The sequence below is a fragment of the Canis lupus genome, chromosome 6 (genome assembly GCF_048164855.1).
Source record: "Canis lupus baileyi chromosome 6, mCanLup2.hap1, whole genome shotgun sequence".
NCBI classification, from domain to species: domain Eukaryota; kingdom Metazoa; phylum Chordata; class Mammalia; order Carnivora; family Canidae; genus Canis; species Canis lupus.
In genome coordinates this window covers 31,058,388-31,085,316 of record NC_132843.1, presented here as the reverse complement: position 1 = coordinate 31,085,316, position 26,929 = coordinate 31,058,388, and the positions used below count along the sequence as shown (strand labels likewise).

Below are 26,929 nucleotides of genomic sequence, written 5' to 3'. Positions count from 1 at the left end.
GTCAGGCTGAATGTCAATGTGACTTGGGAAGGGGCATCTCCACCCGTGCTATAAAACACAACAAAACTTTCTGAACAAGGTGTATATAAAAATGAAAGAAAGCAAAACAAGGTGGATTTCTTCTCTCATAACCTCTTCCTTGGTCCTAGTCCAAGGAGTGGGAAATGCGTTACAAAGAGAGACCAGAGAAATCAGATTGGTCATTTGACATCCTGCCATATATTCTTTTGGCTTTTGTATTACATGATAATTACTCAGTATGAATAGTGGCATCTCTCCCACATGTCAAGATCAATCAGATGACTGTCATCATTATGTAGAGTTGGTTGCTCTGTTTAATAGAAAAAGTAATGTGGCATTCATGACAATCATGGATAATATTACCTAGACCCTACCAACCCAGTGATGATCCCAAATTACCCCTAACTCTAACTGAGGCTACCTTTGACAGGTTACATTAAATTCTAAGAATTAGGTGATTAAGACCAAAGCATTCTCTCTCTCTCACTGCCTCATACGCATCCCCACAAACACATATACAGCAGTCCCCTGCTACCTGTGGAAAATATTTTCCAACACCCCCAGTGGATTCCTGACACCTCAGATAGTACTAGGCCCTAGGTATACTATGTTTTCCCATATACAATCACCGATAACCAAGTTTAATTTAGAAATTAGGCACAGCAAGAGATTAACAACAACAGTAATAAAATAAGATAGGCTTCAGTAAAAGTTAAATGAGTATGGCCTCTCTCATTTTCTCTCTCTCAAATATCTTATATTACCTATTATATCTCATTACTGTCCCTTCTTTTCCTTGTGATAATATGAGAGGACAAAAATGCCTATGTGATGAGATAAAGTGAGGTGAATGACGTGGGCATTGTGAGATGGTATTAGGAGGCTAATATTGACCTTCTACTATTATGTCAGGAGGATCATCTGCTTCTGGAACACAGCTGAAGTAGGGTAACTGAAACTGTGGAGAATGAAATACAAATATGGTAGGATTCTTGTATTTCTTTTTACTTATCTCAATGATTGTTTTTCTTTTACTCAGTCATAATTAACTTTTATTTTTCAGTTACTCTTTAAAGAAGGAGAGGCAAGAGGTTACACTATCACTAATTAACCCTTTAACAGTTAGCTAATTATTTGTTAGCCCAAAATAAAGCCTCTAGCCTTTTCTAAAGCCTCAGATTTGTAGGAGAGGGCATTGGAGTGGTGGCACAGGCTTGCAACAGAATAGTTCTACTCATATTCTCTTCTTTTATTTTTTCCCCAAGAAGGAGAGGGTTGCACTATTGATTGAAGAGAAGGGACAACATGATGATTAAAAAAAAATATATTGAAAGTTAAATCTCAAACTCCAGTCAAACTGGAGAAAGCTAAACTGCAAACCTTGAAATCAGCAGATCTCTGGCTTTCTTGAAGACAAAATACTTCATTTTGCTTTCAGCCCCATTTTTTCCTAACACTATTTTCCTAAAATATAATTTTCATTTCTCATTCTCACGTAATCTCATATATTTTAGAGGTTTTCTTTTCCTTTTCAAAGTTTTGCTTAAATTCTAGTTAGTTAGCACGGTGCAATGTTGGTTTCAGGAGTAGAATTCAGTGACTTACACCTAATGCTCATTACAAGTACCCTTCTTAATACCTATCAGCCCATTCCTCATCCAGGTCGCTCCATCAACCTTGTTTGTTCTCTGTTTTTAAGAGTCTCTATTTCAGTTTTTAAAATTGAATAGATTGAATGTAATTTTGCATTAAAAATTATATTTTCCCATTTGAAAAATATTAAAGACCTCCCTAGAGTGTGGCTAATCAAAGGATGGGACCTGCTATTGTAGAGCAGCTAACCACCCTGGATATTTTATCAGAAAAATACTTGTGTGTGTGTGTGTGTGTGTGTGTTTCTGTAGGTATCAAGCAAGAATTATTTCCATTCAAGTTTTCTTTTATTTATTTTTATTTACTTTGTTTTTATAATGTATTTTCAAAATCACATATAGCTTAGGCTCTAGGAAACCCTGGCTCCCTCACTTGACACACTGTTCCACTGGCAGCTTGCTGTTATGTATTTTCATATTTAAGCAGTGATGTTTTCTCAGAACCACATGCCCTGCAATCTTCGCCATAGGACAGAAATGCACAGACTATGTAGTCATGAAAGCACTGCCTGCCTCAGACACAAGTGTGCAAAATGAAATCAAGTAAAAACTATCAGTGACCTGGTACTTGTCTCTGTCAGTGGGACAGATCATTCTCCCTTGATGTGTCAGTGAAATAGTGGACACACATTGTTTACCCACACTTTCCTCTTCTGCTTGAAGTTTCTGTAGAGCTGCTAACTGCTACAAGCTAGGCAATGACTTAGACCACTTTGATGTGCAGTTGGGAACAATTAACTTCCCTTTCTCAGAAATTATATCCTTAAATATTCCTTTAGTTTTGGCTTTCTTCTTTCCGTGTTTTGTTGTTGTTGTTGTTTTAAAGCACAGATGGTAGTAGAATGAGTTTTAAGATAGTAACACTTTAGAACAAAATGTTTTATGGAATGACAAGAAATCTAAGAAATTTAGAACTTCAAAGAACTTCAGAAATTGTGCTATCATGTCAATTTTAAGACTGGACTCTGCAGGGATGCCTGGGTGGCTCGGTGGTTGGGTGTCTGCCTTTGGCTCAGGGCCTGATCCTCGGGGTCCTGGGATCGAGTCCTGCATCAGGCTCCTCACTCGGAGCCTGCTTCTCCCTCTGCCTGTGTCTCTGCCTCTCTCTGTGTGTCTCTCATGAATGAATAAATGAAATCCTAAAAAAAAAACAAAAAACAAACAAACAAACAAACAAAACCACTGGACTCTACAGAGCTCAGGAAGCTCAGCCAGGAGAAGGAAGGGTATTGGGTGCCAGGGGCTCCTCATCCGCCCAAACTAGCATGCCTCTGTTTCTGTCTGCTCAATACCTGGGAGTCTATGAAAGAAAAATATTCTACCACTAAAAGTTTAAGCCATATATATAAGCCATATAAATATATATACACACACACACACACACACACACACACACACACACACTTAAACCAGTGATTTAACCAATCTGTTCACTTAAGAGTTGAGGAAGCAAAGTCCCAACATTGTCTAAATAAGCACATAAAAACCAAGACAGGAAATCTGCCTTCCTGGTACCCAATTTTTGTTCCATTTGTTTTCTTTGTTGTTGTTGTTCCCATATGACACTGACTTTGTTGCTTACCACTAAGCCAGGAAAGACTGGGCTGGTCAGGCAAGTGGTTCTAAGACAGGGGAGGAGAGGTAAAAATGGATGGAATGGGAGGGAATAAAAACCCTACTATTCTAATTTCCAAAAGACTATTAGGTTTGGTAGAATGACCAATTTGATGGAAAGATATTTGCATCACCCAGGTGAACAGGGGCCATAAAAGAAATGAATTACCGTTCCATGGGTGAGAAGCACAGTACATAGGTTGGGTTTCTTCTCTGTCAGTGTTGTTTGTTGCAAGAGAGAAAATGTGAATGATGGGCAGAGGGAAGTGGGGCCTGTGGTGAGTTGATGGATAAACATGGGGATTCCTAATCTTCCTTCAGATTCTACTTCACTATGATCTCTACCTTCCTCCCCTGTATTAATGAACACCTTCCATTTATATTTAACACATGTATATCCTATATTTTGGCTCCTACATTACCCCATTCAAATGTATTCACTTGATGACCAATTTCCTGAAGAAGGAGCAAATTGTTGCATCCGGTCTTCTGGGACACTTCTCCCAGGTCTTATAACTGCCTGCTGGCTCAAAGAATGCATGAGGTTATTTTACTGAATCAATATTACTGTCAATAAAATTAAAGGTGAACAATTTAAACAGGCGATTACATGTTTCAGTTGTGAAAAGAGGAGTGCAGAATTCTTGTAGACAGATTGGCTTAGTAGCCTTTTTGACAAAGCCAGTTAGATGGGAAGTGGAGTTCAGCTGTCTTCACTGCTCAGGGAAGGGAGCCATGTCCCTCGCTTTCATAGCAGGCTGCTCCTTGTTTGCTCTCCCTGCTCTGGTGAATGCTTCGATTTGCAGCAGGCCCTATAACATTACCATGCATAACAATCTGTCACTATTATTCATGGCTTTTCTCCAGTCTCCATACTTTTGACATTGCCATTAAAGAGATTCAGTGTGCTTAGTAGCTCTTTAAAAAATAAATAATTGAAAGCTAAATTATATTAAACCGGGCCAATGCTGACCCCTTCACCTCAGTCCATTGCTATCTCCTTAAATGTATTCCTTCTTAAATCATATTGTAATTTGAAGATGCTGAAGTCTAAGTTTTTTGACTCAAATGCAGTTCCTTCTGATGCATAATTCATTTTCACTTTGTTACTGGTGCTGCACACGCAATCGCTTTTTTGGCAGCTAAATGCAGAATGAAATCAACAACTCTGTAAAGGGTGAGGAATCGGAGTGGACATCTTGGCGGAAGAAATATTAAGCATGTCACAATGTTTTGTACTCTGTCTGGTGAAATGGAGACAAAAACCTCCAACAACCCTCAAGTTAATGTGAGACAATGGCATTTTACGGCTGGAAATTATCTACCACTGATGTCATGCTGATGTTGCATTTAATTATTCTACACATCACAGAAGATGATGACTTTTGAATGTTTTCAAGCCTCACAATTATTTGATGAGCATCTTCTTGGAGTTTGGCTGTTGTTAAGAAAGAAAATGTTCCCTGGTTTGACTGTCACTTATATTCCCTAAGAGTTTAGGAATCCCAAGAAAACACATGACCTTAAAGCAAAGAAAAACTAGCCTGGAATGTCTTGGAGTGATGAGATGGTCAACATAGATAGGAATTTGAATGTCTGGAAAATTAGGTAAATTTAGACCTGCAGCAAAGACAACTAAAATTATTAGCTTTAAATGATGGAGCAAAGTGAGCTAACATGACACAAACTCAGAGAAATACCATTTTATTGGGCCTTTAAAAAAAAACATATATACTCTTTCCTCAAAATAGTTGTAGAATCAGAAAGTTTGCTTCTAGGGCCTTCACATTCCTTTTTTTTTTCTTAATTAAAAAAAAACATAAACATATTGGCATGTAAAATTTAATATCATTTGTGGTATACAAATACCAGAACACATTTTAAACGATTAATATTTAAAAATATATTGTCATAAGAAAATTTATTGTCATGTCCTGCTTCCTGTCCTTTTTTCCTATCCCCTGTGAAATTCTTCTGGCAACTCTGTCCTCAATATCCACCTATTTGGAAAGGCATTTTTTTTAGGTGCTAATCACCTGTTCAGAGCCTGGGAGCACTCCAAATGCATGAACATCTCTCTATTAGTTGGAATTTCATAATGGATGACTATAAGGAAGACTGTTGTATATGTGTGTGTTCAGAGTGTGGGAGGGGAAGGATAGATATTATTCCTCATATTCATACTAATGAAGTTAACCATATTTTGGTTCTATTTACAAGACTATCCTACTGTATTGCTTTGGATTTTTCAGAACACCTTAAGAGAAGACAGCTAAAGACAAATTTTCAGAAACAAGGGGAAAACAACCTGAAAGGTTAACTGGTTAGAGGGAGTGTTTGGTCAAGGCTGATTAAAAGAAATAAATCTTTGTAACTTGATGCAAGGACAATGAGTTATGAAATCAGGGCACAGAGGGGTGCATTGTTCTTTCCTTTTCTTATGTATTCAGAGTGACAAATTTGAGATGGAAGAGATTTATGAGGCTCAAGAGTAGCTTGGAGATAAAATTTAATCACTTGGTCAACATATCTCCATCGAATCCCTAGAGTGGACAAGCCCTGTGCTAGGCACCAAAAGAATACTGGAAAACTGTGAGTCTGCATGAAGCACTAGTTGAATTTTTAAAATGATGACAAATAACTCAAAGTCCTGATAGAGACACTGAATGTACAGTATCAGAAATCTCAAATGAGCTTTTTCAAATTACTTACCCCTATTGTAAGAATCAGTGTCCCTTGAGTCACAGATGACCACCATTATTTTATCATGCCCTGTGAGATTCAGTATTATTAATTCATAGTTTTTTTTTTTGTTGTTTGTTTGTTTTTTTCTGTTTGAAGGTGTTTCATCAAGCCAAGAAAATTGTCCTCTCTGGCTGGGTATATGTGGGGTATGTGTTTGGCTTATTTATTCAGTAAACTAGGAAAGAAAATTATTCCTTCCAGATCATTCTTTTTTTTTTCTGAATTTCATGGAGGACGACAGAAATTTCCCAGGTAGTAGACTGGATGTAGATTGTCATTAACCCAGTTATTTTAATAGCTGTGTAGGGAAAAAAAAAATCTCTTAAACTTCACAGCCCCTCCGGGGCTTGACCTCCCTGGGTATCAGTATATGTTTAAGATACTTAGTAGTCAATAATCCTGTTGCTAAGAAATGGAGATTCTTGGGCACCTGGGTGGCTCAGTCGGTTAAGCCTCTGCCTTTGGCTCAGGTCATGATCTCAGGCTCCCTGTTCAGCAAGGAGTCTGCTCCTTCCTCTCCCTCTGCCCTTCTCCCCTACTTGTGCTGTCTCTCTCTCTTTCCAATAAATAAATAAAATCTTAAAAAAAAAAAAACTGTCAGAGATTTTTTTCATTGTTTTTTTCCACTCTCTGTTCTGGCATTCCTGCCCCCCTCTTCTCTTTTACTTTGCTACATTGTATCTTCTGCACATTTTGTTTAAAAGATGTGCTGGCTAATATAACTAAGGCAAGTGACAGACACATGGGTTATGGTGTTAATACTTTCCATTGATAGGAATTTGCAAAGACAAAATAATATCTTTCAGGATCCAAAATAGTCACTTGAGAAGAATGGAATGCAAGAGGAGAAAAAGCATTTTGAAAGGTCATCTTATGACACAGCTTGTCAGGTGCACAGCCTTACTAAAACGTTACTTACTCAGGTAGTCCAGTCCAATTCCAAGTCAACTCAAGATGGATTTATTCTCTAAAGGGGAACTCTAAACACACTCTGCTTGATTTGAAAGAAAATAACAGACACTTGAGATGATTTAAGTTCTTCATAGAAGGCCAGGGATATACTGACTCTAACTGAAGTATAAGATAAAAGTCACACTTACAAAACAGAAAAGTTAGAAAATGATTATCTCCAAAAAGCAATGTTCTGGTAAAATTATTTATTCCAGATCACCACTTTGACCTCTTTAATTTTTAGTAGAGTCGATTCATCATCTCTCCTCAGTCTTCTTGACATTTTACAGAATGAGAATACGTTCTTATTCCTCCCTTTGGTCTCTAGTATAGGGATCAGTAAGTTTTTTGAATGACCCAAGCTAAGTTTTATTTTGTTTTGTTTTGTTTTTACATTTTCAAAGGGTTGTAAATCAAACAAACCAAAAAAATACAAAGAGGAATAGGTGAATGATTCACAAAAAATTAAAAAATATATAAATATAAATATATAAATAAATATAAATATAACATATATTATTATAATAACATATTATAATACATAATGTTTATATATAATAAAATATTTATATGTATATATCCCATAAAGCACAAAACATTTATTATCTGGCCTTTTTTAAGGAAGAGTTTGTCAGCCATTGCTCTAGTAGGTAGCAGACTAGTAGGATTAGTAGTAGTGCTAGTAGTAGAACTACTAGTAGTGGCCAATCTACTAGGACTGAGTATCTAAGTATGGATAAAATTTCTGAAAAAAAAAAAAGCAATGGCCAAAGTTAGGCTGTTGAACTGTGCTTTAAAAAACACAGACACATAATCAAAGAATTTATTAAAAAAACCAACAAATCCAGGAGGACTCTTATTTCTCTGAGTCGTGGAACATGAAAACACTACAAAACAAAGATTTCAGATGTGTCATTAATGGAATGTGTTTGTGGTACTAAAACCAAAGGGAAAATACCAGAATTTATGAGATGATAGTGTTCAAAGGACATACTAACCCAAACCTCCACTCCAAGCACACAATGCTAGGCTGAGAATATGAGCCAAATTTACTTCCCAAATGAGTCAAGGACCAGGGAAACTCATGAGCAAGGACTATGAACACAGGTGAGCATAAGAACTGGTAACTTTGAATATAAGCCCCAAAGTTAAACATGGGTCCACTGATTGCATTTAAAAGGAACTCAAAGAAAGGATGCGTCTCCTAATACCATCTTTCTTCTTACCTTAAATAGCATCACTCCCCATTGAGTATGTTCATTTGGAATGTTTCCATTTATGCCTTGCCAACATCTATAATGCAGCACTTCTAAAATTTAAGTTATTACCTTCTTCCAAAAATTTGCTCCCTTTCTAGACCTTCAGAGACAGAATTGCTTCTTGTCTACTACCACCATCACTTTCAGATGTAAATTGGTATATGGCCAACTCCCTGAAGAGTCACCTTGACCCTGCCCTGAGTCCACTGTAACAGAAGAATCCACCATTCTACTCAACCCTGCCTCAAGCCATTTCTAGATAAACATTGTATGTGTCTGTCTGTAATGTTAGGAAAGCAAAGAAAGGTGATCTGGTATGAATAGAGCAAATTTTCACAGCCCGCCCTCCTTCCCCCCATAAGCCTGCATAGACTCAACAAATCCAAGACAGACCAGGAAGAGAAAAGGGAAAATATATAAATTAAAATCTACATTAGTTGACTTTGACAGCTCTAATATTATAGACTGAATTAGTGTTCCATAAATACATGCCAGGCCTCTCCATTACAGTGATGTCAGCTCTCATTGTCAGCTGAGCAATTGCCTAGATAGTAAACTGCATGTGACTCTGAGGTAGAGCTTTGAAAGAGGCGTTTGGATGGGCTTACATGGACTATAGGGAGGCTGTGAGCATCCAGGTCTCCAAAGGGAAACAAGGCATCTGAAAGAAGTAAGAGTATATTGTGTACGTCCATTAAAGAACCAATGTGAAACACCTGAAATGGGCATGACACACTTGAGGAAGCATTTCCCTTTAAAATTCATCCCTTAAAAAATAAATAAATAAATAAATAAATAAATAAATAAATAATAATAAATTTCATCCCTTCATGTAATTATGATACACAGATGGATACCGCGCCATGGCAACCCTTCTAATTCTACCAGTCAGGATTAAAGTTTAGTCTTGTTATTTTATGGATCTGAAGGTCATAACCTTTTTGTACTCAGATGTTATTACCCAGCGTTAGTCATTCATTCACCTTCATCACTTAACTTCAGCTGATTTTCCCCTAAAAAAAAAAAAAAAATTAATCCTGGGACCTCTTATATTAGAAAAACTAAAAGCATTCTTCTTGACCTTGTCACACCTTATGTGCAGAGTCTTGTATGCTAACATAACCTATTAGAGACAATAAAATGTAGACTCTAGTATTTCTTTTTACCTTGAAAGGCAGGGCAATTCTTGTGTGGGGACACAGGAGGGAACTTAAGGGGCATGTGCTATACTTGATGTGAGAAACAAAGGCAGAAGAAAATTATTAAATTTCCTTACTATCTACAGTCCATTGACAAGTCCTTGAACCAGGCAGAATGACACTCCTCTAGGGACTTAGCTGCCTCCAAGTTGATACGTTGCTGAGGGCAAAAGGCAATCTTAGCCTGATCCCCAGGATCCTATGAGTCTACTTTAACTGTAAAAATTCCTTTGGAAACTTCCTTTATCTCCCCTCCCCAAGATACATGTTGGCAATCATCCCCTAAGCATATGGCCCACCGGTTTACATCTGGAGGGTCTCATGACTCAGGTTTTATTAGACCATAATAAATTACCTTTTCCCAACAGTAGTTAGCCCCCTCAAGGTCCTGGGAACTCTGCTCTCAAAATTCCTTAGAAACTTACATTATCCCTAAACCCCTCCCGACTTGAAAATATATAATTAGTCATTCCTCACGACCCCAGTGCAGCTCCTTCTGTCCCCTTGCATTAATAAAACCACCTTTTTGCACCAAAGATGTCTCAAGAATTCTTTTCTGGCCATCAGCTTCAAACCCTAACATATTTCGTACAACATACTCACCACTTGAGAATATTTTTTTTTCTCACAGGATATGGGCTCTAAAATTCTGCCCTTGGAAATCCGTCCCTCTGTGTTATCTTTTACCCTTTCCGGTTTGGAATGGTAAAGTTCAAATGTCTTTTTAAAAGTTCAAATGTCTCCAGACATGTTATCAAGCACAATACGTATGTTTTAGTAAGAATGATTTTATTAGATCACTTCCTCTCATTGAAAACATTGTGATAGTGTTAGAATACTGCTTATCCAAAGTGAGAGGTGAGTCATGGGACAGGAGTGAAACAGGATATGGATTTTGAACAGATGAGGAACATGAACATCAAACTTCGATGACATCACAAATATAGAAGTGTTCATTTTGAACTCTCCGATTTTGGTTGTTCTTCCTTCACCTCCTGGAGATTAAGACTCCAGGCTGATTTCCTGTTCTTTTTAGAATTGAGTTCAGCAAACACCACACATGTGTGGATTATGAAAGGAGAAGAATGCTACGAGCTCTCAAAGGGGTGGTGGAAATTATAGGTAGCAAAAATGTAATTATTCAACTTGGAGTTTTTCCAAGCCGGATCCACCTGATCAGAGACATTAGAGCAAATGCATTACACTTTTAAAAAGTCTCCTGCCGGGCTCACTGAATGAGAGTAATATCATATTGCCTATGGTTCTGGTAAATAAAAAGCATCATTAACAATAACACAATGTGAAGAGCCTGCTGAAATGATATACTGTATTTAGCCACGATGGTGCATCAAAATCATGAGCCTGGCTTTGGAAATGGGCGGACGCACTGGAGGGGCAAACAGTGATGATTAAAAAATGCAGTCAGAGCAGGAGCAAATTCTTTCCAGCTTCTTCTTACAGAAACTTTGCTCTTCAAAAGCAATCATATTCGGAAACTTATTCCACTTCAGAATAGGAGAGCCTATTGTACTGAACATGTGAATGAAAAAGTTCTTTCTATTCTGGCACAGTGACACAATCACCAAAAACCAATGGCAAATGTATTTGCAGTGATGGGTCACTGGCTGGGTGCAGATCCCGCATAGCCGGGAATGAAAAGAGGGCCCGACAGTGATTAGAGAGCAATGTATGTGTCATTCCCCATTCCTAACATTTTCACTGTAATAAAATTGAACAAAAAAGTTGAAGCATCTTTAATGTATAGGTATTGCTCATGAGATTACCAGTTACGAAAGGAGTATGACATATTCCCTGTTCTCAAAATGACTGCAATCTACTTGGAGGATGGTGTATGGGAATTGTAATAGGGGACATGGGTTAATTAAAAAATGTTCAATTATCAAAATAAAATAGACATACGAAAATGTGCTGTGGGAATCCAAAGTGGGAGACTTTGTGAACACTCATGGTATCAATAAAGACATCAAGGCGGGGGATCCCTGGGTGGTTCAGTGGTTTAGCGCCTGCCTTGAGCCCAGGGCATGGTCCTGGAGTCCCTGGATCGAGTCCCACATCAGGCTCCCTGTATGGAGCCTGCTTCTCCTTCTGCCTGTGTCTCTGCCATTCTCTCTCTCTCTGTCTGTCTCATGAATAAATAAAATCTTAAAAAAAAAAAAAAAAAGACATCAAGGAGGAAGTGCTATTTAGGATAAACATTAAATTTAAATAAATACTGGACTAATAGCCGTGGGGAGGCACAAATGTGGCTCCCCAGTTGTTTATGGCTACCTTTCCTTCTGATTAGACACTGTTATACCTAGAAAGACAGCTTAGATTTGCACACATAAAAAAGAAAGCAGGAATAATATGTTATACCATGTATAATATCTAGTATGTTATATGCAAAGGAAGAATCAGACGCTGTGTATAAAGATCTATTTCTATCAGTCATATTCATGTAAATGTACTATCTATTATACAAGTATAATATCTAACAAACTAGCTAGTTTATGGTGTTCCATTATACATACTCACATTATCTTTAATTTTCATAACAATGCTTATGATTCTCATTCCCAGATGAGGAAACAATACCAGTGAGTATGATTGCTCAGGAACCTCCAGGTAGAAAGGGAGTGTGGCAGGATTCTTTCTCACTTCTATTGGACTCAAAAACTTTGCCTTTTTCTTACCACCATGTTATGCTGATAGGCCTACAAGTAGAGAAAGTGGTTTTCAGGGGAAAATAAGTTGAGATAGATGTATAAATCACACTCTGTTCACAAGTAGTGTGCTTGCATGAGAATTAGCTAGAGTTTTATATTGTAGAAAGCAAATAGTGAAGAATTCGTAATACCAACATAGTGTCTTAAGAGAATAGGGCAGGCCTCTTGCTTGTAGTCTCTCTCTTCTTTATCAGTATAGGTGAAGATAACAATTTCTGTCATCAAATCTGTTTTAAAATAAAGATTTCTCTAGGAAAAGTCCACACCAAAGTAAATCTACCTTAACAGCAATGTTTGCCAAATCCCTTTTCTCCATGACCAGCCTGACTTCAAGTAGCCTAAAAGCACTGACATACCTGGATGTATGTACTTTCTTAAATGAAAAACTGAGAAGTACACACAAGAGGGTAGAAAATAGAAATTCTCTTCTTTAAAATGGGTCTGTGTATGACCCATTCTGGTGACAGCTGATCTACTTTTTCTGATTGCCCAATGTTGTTTTGAAGTATAACAATTCTAATCCATTTTGAGCACCCTTGAGTAATTCAGTAATCAAACAAGTCAGGGACATTTCTCCATCTTTAGTCATGCCTTTAAACAATTTTCTTAAATGGATTTCCAATCTTTCTTCAATTTTCTAAGCCAACTCTTCTTTTGAAGTTCCATTTAAACTTTACACCATCCCAGAAGTCTACAAGATTCAGCAAGAATTGTATCACTTCAGGGTGCTTGGGTGTCTCAGTCAGTTACGTGTGTCTGCCTTAAGCTCAGGTCATGATCACAGGGATGGGATGGAGCCCTGTGCCCTCGTTCAGCAGGACGTCTGCTTCTCCCTCTCCCTCTCCCAGTTTGTGCTCACTCTCTCTCTCTCTCTCAAATTAAATATATATATAAATATGGTATCACATTTGGTAATTCTTTCTTACCATAACATCCCATCTATCACATTTTCATTAACTTCAATTATCAAGTGGCAAATGCTTAATGATGACAGTGATAAATATAGGGCTTAAAGCAGTTTGGACAATAACAATATTTGGGTTTGTATACATAAATAATCACAAATCATCATTTAATATATTTGGTCAGATATCTCAGTGTATTTCAGTGTATTAGTGGGCTATGTATAGTGTGTGTGTGTGTGTGTATGTGAGTATATGGCATGTAATCTTCTTTTTTCTTCATTTCTTCCTGTCTTTAATGCTTACAATCTAGTATAAAAAAATTTAAATGTACTTGGAAAGACTATACAGAGGGTATTGACTTTGACAGGATTTTAGAACTCTTTCATTCATGAAAAAGAACAAATATTATAGAAAAAAATATTTAAAATCTGAGGATTGGATCTATTATGGATTGGACAAGAAAATGAATGTTCTTCAGTGTGTGGGAAGACAATGGAAAATGAGAGAGAAAAGTGAGCCATGTAGCTGATTATCTCTTGGTGAGCATTAGCCATGCTTAAGAACTTATTTTGTTCAAGTCCTTTTGCTCCCTGGTGTGTTTATTAAATTAACAAGGTCTATATGAAGAAGGACAACTGCTATAAAAGGCAATGAGAAAGTGATTGCATTTTGGATAAGCAGTAATCTAGGAATGGTTTCTCTAAGGAAGTTATAAAGGGGACCTGAGAGATGAGATGAGGTAGCCGTGTCAGGCAGGAGGGACAGTGTTCTGGACAAAGGAACATATATGTGAAGGCCATCTGGTTGGAAAGCAATTGACTCATTGGAGGATCTGAAAGAAAACCAGTGTAAAGAACACCTCCAGAGTAAAAGAAAGTGGATTGTATAGAGGCCGATCATGTAGGCTTGAGTCAGTCCATGCAATGTAGAGTTCTAACAATCATTAGGAATTTCTGTGTGTGACGTAGTTATTGATGGCTTTTTAGCATAATTTTTTTCTTACTTTAAAATATGACAGTGCTGATTTTGTTCATGTGGGTTTTATACTTAAAATATAATTAAAATGATACTCAAAAATTTATTTAATCATAAAAAGTAAAATATCAAGTATATCTTAATGTTAATAGCATATTTTAATGAAAAAGTACTACATTAAAAACTAATCTGGTGAGAAGTGTATCATTATTTTACATTTTGTGCAAAAATATTTAGTGGCTGATTGAATAAGAGATGGCTAGATTCTCATGTGTTTCTACCTTTAGTCTGTTGCAATATCAGAAATCATGTAGCCCCTGGAAAATTCCACTGGGTACTCATGAGAGAATGACAGTGAAAAAGAAAAAGAAAGATAGTTTTAATATGAAAATAGTTTTGTTCTTCATGATCACCTGAAAGGGTCTTTGGGGCTCTCAGGGCCATGCAATGAGAACCATTAATCTTGATGAAGCACTCACAGGTTTGGCTGGAACGCAAAGGCCTCTGCAGTGTGTATTCTTCCAAATATATCTTCTACTTGTCAGAATTTCCCTCCAACACAAGCAGAACCCAAGGCTATTGCAGCTGGAGGGAATAAGGGGCTTAAAACAAGACTTATCCTCAGGCTATGGAACATAGAGTTGAAGCTAATTTGAGTTACAGTGTTCAGGGGGTAAAACAGAAATCAGAAGCCAGGTGATGGTCCTAGAGATACATCAGTCTGCATAAGACATCAGGTGGCAAACAGTAAATAGGATGCTAGGGGCCTGGGTTTCAGACCGATGAGTTGGTGACTGGCCGTCCTCCTGATAAGTTTTGGAAAAGAGGGTTAGAGAAATTTCCTGAGCTGGTAAAGTAGAGTTGCAGGGACTTTTGTAAATATTGACAGCACAAATATGATTGGCAGAATAGATATTTTAAGGACAGTTGTATGTCAAATATATATCCTTTAAAAAATAAGAAAAATATCAATAGTCCAAAAGAAAAAAAAAGACACGAGCATACCTATATAAATATGAAATAAGCTTGCAATATCATTAGCAAGCACAAACTGAAATCAAATACTATCATAGATGAATCTCAAACACTTGAAAATATAGCCAGTGGTGAAGCAAGCATTTTAATTTACTTTTTAAACATTTATTTGTTAGAAAAAGAGAGTGACTGCAGGGGGGAGGGGCAGAGAGAGAGAATCTCCATGCAGACTCTGGCTGAGCATGGAACCCACCTTGGGAGCTCAACCTTACAACCACCCAGGTGTCCCAGAAGTAAGAATTTTAATACACTAGTAAAATGAGTTCCAAATCTTGCTTTTCTGGAAAGCAACTTGGCTGAATTTCATGCACTTATTTCAAGAATCTCTACTTGCAAGTTTCAAAACCTTAAGAAGGCACAAAATACATTTTCAAAAATGTATATATGTTAAGTAAAAATCCTTGATTCCTTACTAATAAGGAACACGTAACTAAATATGTAAATAAATAAATGTAGTGAGAGGAAGACTTTCTTACAGTGGAATGCCTACTAATCAATGTAGGAGGGACAATGGAGTTAGGCAATCACCACTTTGTAATCATTCTAGATAGGATTCAGATAAGAATTATTAACAAATGCAAAAATCTCATGAACAACAGGATATTCAGGTAAACTCAGAGTATCTCCTCACAAAAGCATTTATTAAGGAAGAAAAAACAGTAACTTTAAAATAATATATTTGCTGCCAAAGAGAGCACACTAACTTTGAAATAAACATGGCAGACACATCTTAGCAAATGATCAAAGTTCATGTCACTAAGGATGGGACAAACCAACAAGCTGGAGTGATGGACTGAGAAAACAGCATCACTTATGTTGTATTCTTGCCAAGAATGAATAACCTGAATCTAATTATGAGGAATCGCAAGTGAAGGACAGTCTACAAACTAGTCTGTTTGTATTTTTCAGAATGTTTCATGAAAGACAAAAAATGGTTTGCAGAACTTCCAGGCTAAAAGGCCTTATTAGTCAGTCATGCCATGATTACTAAATTTGATGCATAATCTGAACTGGATCCAATAAATAAAGTTAGTATATTACTGGGCCTATTAGTGAAATTTGAATATGGGCTATGTATTAAATAATATTCTTCTACCAATATTAAAGTTCCTGAATCTATTAACTGCAATCCAGTTATTTACTTGTTTATAGAAAATATACTCTAAGGAATTTAGGATTCAGTGGCATGATGTTCGCAACGTTTTCTGAAATGTGTAGAAGTAAATTTATCACATAAAGAGAGACAGTGATAAAGCAAATATGGCAAAATTAAAAAAAAAAATGGTGACCCCGGATAAACCGTCTTTGAAAGTATCCAAGTAAGTTTGAAAAAAAAAAAAAAAAATCACATGCACAAATTTTCCTTGAAGCCTTATTTAATATGTACATGAGAGGGCATAAAATTTCCAACAAGTACTACTTTATCTGGATTCCATGGATGTAGATATGTGGTATTTCCATTCTGTCTAAATAATTGAAATTTTCATTTTGATTTTGTTCCATTGAGAAGAGTGTTAATTACTTTCCACAGGTGTGAAGTTTTTGTGCTTGTTAGTGTGGATGCTAGTTTCTTTTCCTAACAGCCTTCTTCTGCTTCTCCTTTTTCTCCTCGTTTTTTTCTTTTTTCTTTACTGTTTTTATGTTGATTTCTAAACTACAGTATATTGATCACTTGAGGTCTATAGAAGATCAATGAGAAATTATTGAGATTTTTATGGTCACGTAGGATGTAATCAATTTATGTAAATATTCCATGTGCATTTGAAGTATTTTAAAGGAGTGTGTATATTGAGAGACTAAATTTACAAACAAACAATAGCCAGATCAGATATAAAAATAAAATTCTGATCCACAATCTGCAGCAACCTATCCAGGAAACTAACTCCTTATCTACAATAACCTACCAGGAAGCCAACCACTAGTCAGAATTGCAGGAACTCAGACTGCTATCTCTAGTAACAATTCAGATAGCCAAATAATTTCTAAAGCAGTTGACCCAGAATGTCGGTCAAGACTTAAGAATTGACAGCTTTCCTGTTTTTCTTCTCCACTTCAAACTTGAGACCAACCAGAGAAAGCTGAAAATGTACTCCTAATTAATCACATATGATGTCCCTCCTCTAGTTAGTGTGCCTACAGTTTCCGCATGTCAGTTGCCTCAACTCAGAGCATAATTTATCTCTTTTATTCCCCAATCTAATGCTTTTCCACTCCTCTGCTTACCTTTGAGTCTGCCAAAACAAAAGTGATGGTGGCTGACTCCTTTGGTATTACAAACTCTGAATGAATAGCTTTTGCTTTACTTACCTGGTTAGTATTTGTTTATTTCACAATATCTTATTTGAGGTGTTTATCTCTCTGTGCCTCTCTCTGGTTCTGTCTCTGTGTCACTGTCTCTTTCTGTTGATATGTATATACATATACATATACATACACATATACATAAAGAAGCATATATGTATTATATAAAGAAACAGCAGAAATAGGCTAAGTTCTGAAAACTATATAAAAGCTACCTTTTTGTAAGACATATTTACATTTATAAAGGAAATTTCCATTTGTAAGGGTGTCTTCCTCTCTGTACTAGGAACAAGAGATGACTAAATTTCTCCAAACTTATCAATGGAGAGGACATGCACTTAAATATGCATAATAACCATACCCTTGTTTACTTTGTTTTTCCTAGTAACTTCGCATAACTGGCTTTTTCCCACCCCCAGTATCTTCTTGTATCTTTAGCTGAAGATGATATTTAAACTAGTCTTGGGCCATTTCAGGAAATTACTGTTTTTCCTGGGTATCTATAAGAAGTAAACATATTATTAAAACTTTTGTCTTTCTTTTCCTATTAATCATGTTTTCATTATGGGGGGGTGGGCCTCAGCCAAGAATCAAGAAGGATAGCAGGTAAATTATTTTTCCTCCCCTACAATATATATAGTCACACACACACACACACACACACACACATACACACACACACTGATAACTAGAATAAATCCAAATGCTCAGAAATGGGAAGATAGTTTAAAAGATGAAATATGAACCATCTATATAAGAAATGATTATGTACTTACATTAAAAATTGTGCTGTCCACGCATGAGATAAAGAAAATGTTCTTTCCCAATATAATGGAAAGCAGTTTAAAAAAGAAAACAGAAAAAAAAAACAGTATATACAATTTAAAAGAGCAAGATACAAAAGTTCATACATTATGAGCCCAATTTATAAAGTAACAGTAATAACAAGTTATTTGCTTATGAAAATAAAAGCCCATAAGATTATACCAATATAATAACACTGGATTTTTGAAAGTAGTAAGATTATAATGTTTATTTTCATGTACTTAAATGCATTTTCCAAATATTCTATCATAACTATAAATTTTTATTATAAACAACAGCAAAATATCAACAAATGTCTTTTTAAAACTGCTTAATGAAATATCAGTCATCTCTGAGAAAGTTGGAAGGGAAAGCTTATGGCTATTTTAGACATAACTCTACATACGTAGCAGGAGATGAATTTAGTTGCAGAAATTCAATCTCTAATTTAAATATATTAAATATGGCTAGTACATACTAAAAATGTGTATCTAAAGGGTTAAGGACTTAGACTAAGGAAAATCTGAGCTACCTGTCCTGAGATAAAATAGAATAAAATAGATGGGATCAAATAAGTTGAAATGCACTTGTACCGGCAAAAGTGGTTAAAAATGTCACAATAATTTATCCTATAAATTGAGCTACCCACTTTTGGTGGGTGTGGTGGAAAGGGGAGTTGCTTTAGAGAACACCATTCAGCAGTTTATATCATTTTTTTAATCCACATTTGTTCTGTTAGCAAAACCAGCAGTATAATGTTGAAAATCTATTTGAATCCCCCTATCTCAAAGCTCAAGGCAGTACATTCTCTATAGTGAATTTCTTGTTATTTGTTTACTCCGTTTTTAAATAACAATGCCAACAATAATCCTCCCCTAGGGTCCCTCTGCCTTCGGTCCCCACCAAGGACAAATCCAGGGCTTATTATGGAGAACATCTAAACACTTGTGGAGCACAGTGCTCATCACTCCTCTAGGGAGACCCTCCCACCAAAATCTGGAAGTTAAAATGTGAATTTTAATTCTTCAGAATCTAAATCATTTGAGCACAGCTTGCCAGGCTTTAACTTCACATCTCCATGATCTTGCAGACAATGTCCTAGACCTAAAGCTCACTACAAATATCCTTAAACGAAATAAGGTGACCTTCACAATGTCCAGGTACTAAATTTAAATCTCTCTAATATATATTGTTTAAGCACCTTATTTCCGATAATTTTTCATTCCATAATGCTCATGTTGTTTTATTTTATAACCCATTCTTATCAATACTTTTAATTTAAATGCACACTCTAAATTTTTAAAATATAAACCCTAAGGCAGTTTTGTTGGGTTAAATATTTTCTTCAAATTATTAAAAATGCAAAATAAGGAAACATATCTGATAAAAATTATTTTGGTTATTTTTACTAAATTTTCTTATTATGAAAATAGTATAGTTCTAATATCTAGAAAATATTTTAAAATAGAAAAGAAAAAAAATATTACCATATATAATTTCCCCTGAACAGAGACATATGCTCTTAGAATTTAAATTCATTTGCCTGACATTTCCTTGGTTTTAACATTAAATTTTTTTAATAATAAGAGGCAATATGTGGTTGAACTAATAACAGCAACAAAAACTCGAAAGCATTCAAATGAAAAAAAAAGATGAGACTTCTAATTTAACCTGTCAGATCAAATGTTTATATCTGTCTCTTTCTAAAATCAAACCACAATAAAATAAAGGTATAAATCCACGAGGACAACAAGAACAAGATAAGAAATGACTCCAGACAAATGATGTCAACAAAATGTTAGAAAATGAGAAACAGATGGACAAGTGGTAATTGACTAAGTAGAACGGGGTGGTGGGGAAGGAACAAACCTGCAATTCTGCTGAGGGATTAATTTAGGAAAAATCAAGCATATTTGTACTTCACAAGACTGGAGAAACACAGGGATTGAAGATAACAAGAACTTTTAAAGGGCAGGGGTAGAGAAAGGCAAGAAAGATGCCTCCACTTGACACAGGATATAGCCTCTGCTTTTGTGCAGCAAGAGATAGGAAGTCAGCTGCTGGAGAAATCCTAGAAATCCTACCGTATCTCTGGGATTTGGACACCAGTAAAGCTGAGAATTTCTTAGTGTCATGGCATCCTGGAACTACAGTAATATATCCTAAACCATGGCATCTTTGGAATGATCCTGAGACTAATGTAAATGAAAGATTAAAATAAACTATAAGCTTAATTGACCAAAATCTAAAATGTAGCCACAATGAAATGACTTTGCTGTTAGAAAAAAAAAAAAAAAAAAAGGAAACAAAAGCGGCATCAAGATTTATAATAGGAGAAATAAGTTAATATTTTGTTTGAGCAAAGTACAATAAATGAGGTAAAATGTAGCTTGATTGAGACGCTAGGTTTGCTTGTTATTGGATTTAAACTCTAAGATGATAACATCCATAGATCAAGGCAAGAGAAATTGGAGAAACCATTCCTACTTAATAACTGTTCATCTCTTGTGGTTATAGAATAGTAATTCAGGAGGAAACATTCATCTGAAGTCAAATATATAGAAGAAAATATATCTATTACACAGTTTCATAGATTTAGATTTAGAAAATAAGAAGGGATCTTAGATATTATTTACATTGAAATCTTTTCTAATTGAGAAGTCCTTTCTAAAATATTCCTCACAGCTTGCCATTCAGAGTGTATTTGGTCATTTTTAGTATCCACCATATTAAACATCAGCCCTCCCTTCTTTTATGTGCTTGATAAATATATATGCATATATTCTCATTAGCACCATTTATGTCTTTGTAATTTCTACCACTTAATCCTAGTTTTGTCCTAAGGACACATTAAAACAATTACATTACTCTCTTACTGCACAGGCTCTACTCTTTTGCATTTTCTTACTTAAATGTTCCAAATTTTTAGGTTCTCATATAACAAGATTTCCAAACATTTTACTGTCACGCTTTACCGCCCCTAAATTATTTCTAACTTGTTATTTTTCTTTAAATTGATGGTGCTCCAAACAAAATGAAAACTTTCAAATTGATCTAAGCAATGAAGTTCATTTTCTCTTGTTTGGACACCAAACTTTACCTTTATTTATACAATTTAGGATTTGATTAGCTAATTTGAAAGTTAAATCACATTCTAGCCTCCTCTAATCTTGGAGTCACCCAAAACTTCAAGACCTCAAGAGACATCTGCTGAGTTCAGTTTTAAATAGATTTCAAATTTACATTTATCCCTATTAACTATTTTGCTCTCAGGTGTGATGCTTCATTCTAGCCTAACCTTTTTAATCTGAAGTCTCTGATATGATGATTTAGTTATACATCTGACTTTGTAAAGTCTAAGGATTTAATAATAACCTTTGATTTTTCCACCCACTTTTTAATGAAATAAGTCAAACTTACATAATCTCCGTGAAGGCAGGGGAGAGTCTGTCTTTGCCAATTTTGATCTTGCTGCTGTTTCCTCAAATTTTAGCACACACAGCAGGCACTTGCCACCCATGTGAGGAAAAAGGCAGCACAGTCATAAGATTTCTTCCTGGATTGACGTTCATCCTTTAAGAAGCAAGGTTCAAAAAAAAGAAGCAAGGTTCAACCAGCATTGGCTTCAGTCAAACGTTTAATACATGTTCATTTTCTCCCATCTTCTTTTTTTTTTTTTTAAGTTTTTAAATTCCAGTAGAGTTAACATACAGTGTAATATTGGTTTCAGGTGTACAATTTATGATTCAGCACTTAGATACAATACCCAGTGCTCATCACAGGTGCACTCTTTAATCCCCATCACTTATTTCATCCATCCCCCCATCAACCTCCCCTCTAGTAACCATTAGTTTGTCCTCTGTAATTAAGAGTTTGTTTCTTTGTTTGCCTCTCTTTTTTCCCCTATGACCCTTTGTCTGGTTTCTTAAATTCCACATATGAGGGAAATCCTATCATTTCCTCCCATCTTAAAAAGAGAAAAATGGGGGCACCTGGCTGGCTCAGTCAGCAGAGCATGTGACCCTTGATCTCACGGGTTCTGAGTTTGAGCCCCACATTGAATGTAGAGATTACTTAAAAATAAAATCTTTAAAAAATAGAGAAAAAAAAAAGAAATAGAGAAAAGAAAAAAAAAAATCTCTAAAAAAAAAGAGAAAATTTTTGTTGAAACCCAGCAATATTGTAATTAGAACTTCTGATTTTTCACCCTGACAACATGATGAAAAATAAGAAAGATTAATTTAATATGAGTCATTTTTTGGTGAAAACACATCTCATTTACCACTTTTTATTTTTTGAATATGAACAAATCAATTATTTAATAATTAGTTCAACAATTTTATTAACTGTGAAACCCTTGAGCTATGATTTTCACAATCCACCTATTTCTCCTTTTTGAGAACTGGTTAGATATCTGCATTTGCTTTTTAGCACTTTTCTTTTCCATTCCCCCTGATTATAATTGCTACAAGAAATGATATTTGCAGGTTTTTCTTATTTAAAATAACCAGGTTTCTTATAATTTTTTGGTCTCCGGTAGATTGCAATTTTTTGTTAAGTTTGATTATTTTGCCCTTTAGAGTTTGAATCTGTTTTTCTTCTTCAATAATGAAGATGGAAAGAGATGTATTTCTTTGAAATGAACATTTTCAGATCATGGAATGTGTCACTAAGGAAGGTCATGTTAAGAAACAACAATCGGGGACACCTGGGTGGCTCAGCAGTTGAGCGTCTGCCTTCCACTCCGGGCGTGATTCTGGAGTCCTGGGATGCTCCCTGCATGGAGTCGGCTTCTCCCTTTGCCTATGTCTCTGCCTCTCTATCTCTCTGTGTCTCTCATGAATGAATAAATAAAATCTTAAAAAATAAAAAGAAAATTAAAAGAAACAAAATTCAACCAAGTAAATTTGAAGACCTAATTACCTTTATGAAAAGATTCACAAGGGCAGTGTCCATTCCTGAGTGGTACCAAATGGAAGATTTATAGAAAAGGGGGTGATATGAGAAAGTTATTAGCAAAAGAAAAAGATTGTTCTAGGCAAGGTTGTTTGCCTTTAGGGGAAGTAGCAGGGGAGGAGTTGGGGAGTGGGTCTTTTCACACAGATTTCCTCATCTTCCTTTAGGGGATGGAGAAGGCCCCTATGGCCAACTCTGGCACTGATCAGGAAAATTCCTGACTGACTGGTTAAGACTGCATTTCCAGGGGAGGTTGAAACTGCAATTAGATTAGGTATTAAGCCCAGGTTTGGGGAGTTGGCCTAAGTGATCCTATTTTGGGTTTATGGTTTTCCTTTCAACAAGTACCTAATGTCATTTTATTTTATTTTAATTTTTTTGGAAGATCTGAAAAAAGAGGGCTAATTTTAATTAATTCTGATTTGTAAGTCAGGTTCTGCCTGTGAGCAGACATATGGTTTGACAACCTACTAGCACTCCTAGATATGGCTATCTTCCCTACACCCAGTTCCCTTCACTTTCTTGGAGCACAGTCTCGCACATTTCGGCACATTCCTCGTTTATTTTTTAATTTTTTAATTTTTTTTTTTTTTTTTTACATTCCTCATTTAAAAGCACGCGTCCTTTCCAAGTTTGGCGGTTCACTAAGGCACAAGCAGCTGTGAAAAAGTCTTCAGCATAACACCAAGATGTTTTTCCTTGACTCATCATTCTCCTTTTGGCTTCCCAGGGGATTTTCTTTCTGGAGCTCAGAAAGCTTTGATAAGACAATTTTCCAATCGTTCCTTTGACTGAAATCTCTGGATATCTTGCCTCTGACATAGTTTGTGTTGCTGTGCTACCCGATTACCTGGACGAATAGCGTTTGCATTCCTAGTGCCCCAGCAGCTTGCACAGGCAGGGGAGTTTGATCTATTCCTGATTTTGCAGTTATATTAGATGAGATGTCCCTGTAAGCTAATTACTTTGGCAACCAAGGGGGCACCAATGATTCTGTCAGGCATCCATGGGGGCACCTTAATAGTGTTTTAAACAATGTGTACAGAAGGGGTTACAAGCTACACAGAGAGGAGCAGAGCCTGAGGGGAAAGACACTGCAGGTGTGTGGTTAACAAGGAACTAATTGGGTAACCAGGAAGGAGGAGAAGCAAGCATAAAGCTGGTCAACGTGCTTGTGTAGAATTCCAGCAGTTAGCTAGTGCTGAGCCCTTGAGAAGTTGAAATAAAGACAAGTTGAATCTGGAGTCTATTTTTTGCTGTGATCTTTACTAGAAACTGCAAATTGGGACTTGACAGCTTTTCTCGCCGCCTGTTGCTTTATTTCAGGTGGTATTGTTTTGAACGAGTTAAGAGCTGACATTCTGGATGCCTAGCCTGGGTGTCTTGCATCCAGACAAGAATGTGTGTCAACTCTTCAAGGCACGTTACCCTTTCTTCCGTTCTTAATGATCTCTGGGTATTGTGAGTGAGATAGTAAATAGTGAAATGAGAGTTGGTCTAGTACACAGGAGACTGGAGCCTCATCCCAAGGGGTACACTCAATTGTATTGGCTTGAGCCAGTTACCCTGCCTACCAAGTCTTCGCTGCTTTCCAAGCTAAAAAGAGTAGATTGTCTGTGTTCCTGTTCGGAATCTTTTTGAGCCCTAAGATTTTTTATTTTAAAAATTGATTTGTTTTCTGTATTAAATTTTGACCAAGTGCCTAAAAATAGACTAGGCAATATGGAAAATACACACAGAGTAGAAGGCATGCTTCCTGTGTTCGAGAATTCCTCAAACAAAAGTCATGGATGTGAAAGCCCTTGTGCTATAGATGGGTCTGAAGGCCCTTCCAGGGAAGTTCAGTATGGGGATGTGGTCATCCACAGAGCAGTGCGGGTTTGACAAGGAAAAGTGACGAGATGATCTTTCTGAAGAAGCAGGCTTTGAGGTGACAGCCAACATAATTTTCTAAGTTGGAGGAATAGTGCAAAGTATGGCTCAGGATTCATAATAAACCTATATGAGAATGGTACAGTACAGAGACTGATCAGACTGCAGGAGATCAGTTAATGAGATATACTAGAAATAGTATTCTTAGAGCTAATCTATGAATAGTCTGAAATGATAGGCATAAGGGTAATCTTAGAGGAGCAAATGGAAACACTTTAGATTCGGGAATATTTTGAAAAACATTACTAAAAAATATTTTGTTGTATAACTTATAGAACTAATTCAGATTCGATTACATTTACCTTTAAATAATAATATACATAATAAAAAAGGAAAAAAATCCTTGCTAAAAATATAAATTCCCAAACCAAATTAAAATTTTTTTCACTAGTATCATTAAGCTGCTTTTTTCAGTCCAAGATGTAGATCAATATTTTCCCTGTGAAAATATAGCCAAAGTGAGTTGGCATAAAGAGAATTTATTTATTTGTTTATTTATGAACAAAGATTATTTATTTATTTATAAAAATTATTTATTTATTTATTTATTTATTTATTTATTCATGAGATACACACAGAGAGAGGCAGAGACACAGGCAGAGGGAGAAGCAGGCTCCATGCAGGGAGCCCCACACGGGACTCGATCCCAGGTCTCCAGGATCAGGCCCTGTGCTGAAGGCGGCACTAAACCGCTGAGCCACTCTGCTGCCCAAAGAGAATTTAAATGAACAATTTGACAACAGTTTTATGCAAAACCTCTTCTAATTGTTTTTTAGCATACATACCAAAGAAGCTAAAATGTCTGGTCAATAGGGTATGTCACCATTACAGGTCTTAAAGTTGGGAACTCAACTTCTTATCCATGTAATATATTTGCTCATTGGTCAACTCAGATATGGGCATGTGGTTTTTGTTGGCTCCAACAGTACCTATTGTCTCACATTCTTCTCCCTGAACTCATTAATGATACCTTTATGACCCCAGAGGTCACTTCCGGATATAATCCTTGATTAGCACTGCCACTGGCATTGTGTGAGTGAGATCTTTGCCACCCATGTAAACTCCTTGGCCTCTAGATTTATATTTGGAAAATGAGTGTTTGACTAGAGTAGCTCTAATCTCCCCCTTTCTTCTAAAGTTCTGTAATACTTAGCAAGAAATAACATTTTTCTAACATGATAGTATGATGTGACAGCTTGGAAAGAGGAGAGAAAGGAAACTTTCATAGACCAGATTAATGGAATGCAAATTGCAACCATATAACTTTTATTTTAAAGAAATTACCTCATTTGTGCTGATTTTCTGAAGAACCAAATCACAATTCTTAAAGGAATTTGCAAAATCAGAATCTTAATTCCTGGCATGTCTTTCTCCTCCCACCTCCATTCAAGTTTCAACTTACAAGGAAGAAAGAACATTTTTAAAAGAGCTTAGAATTAGGCTCCAACAGCAAGTTCTGTAGTTTGAAGACATTTTGCCCATTTTAACAATAGCTGTACTAATGCTTTAGCAATTCATTGAGATCAGTGATTCCTTTAAATTAGCTACAGAAAAGTTCAACTTCTGAATAAAACTGACTGGTTGAAATTTTTATATAAAAATAGAGCTATTATATAGAATTTATAATATAGTATTTCAAATTCCAAATTTCTGTTTCTTAATGGACAGTGCCATCAAGCAAAACTGACATTTATATAAGTTGAGCACACATCCATTTTATTTCTATAACTTACTCTTGATTAATCACTTTCTTGTCTTTGATGTAAGTTGAAGCTATGACATACAGCTTTCATATGCCACCAAAGACTCATTTTTCTTCTTTTTATCTCTTATCTAGCCAAATTCTTCAAGTTG

General features: G+C 36.1%; 1 long non-coding RNA gene across 2 annotated transcripts in view; it reads left to right on the top strand.

The window, feature by feature from the left end:
- LOC140635179 (uncharacterized) overlaps positions 1–26,929 on the top strand; it is a 312,797-nt gene that overhangs the window by 164,708 nt on the left and 121,160 nt on the right. The window lies entirely within an intron of this gene.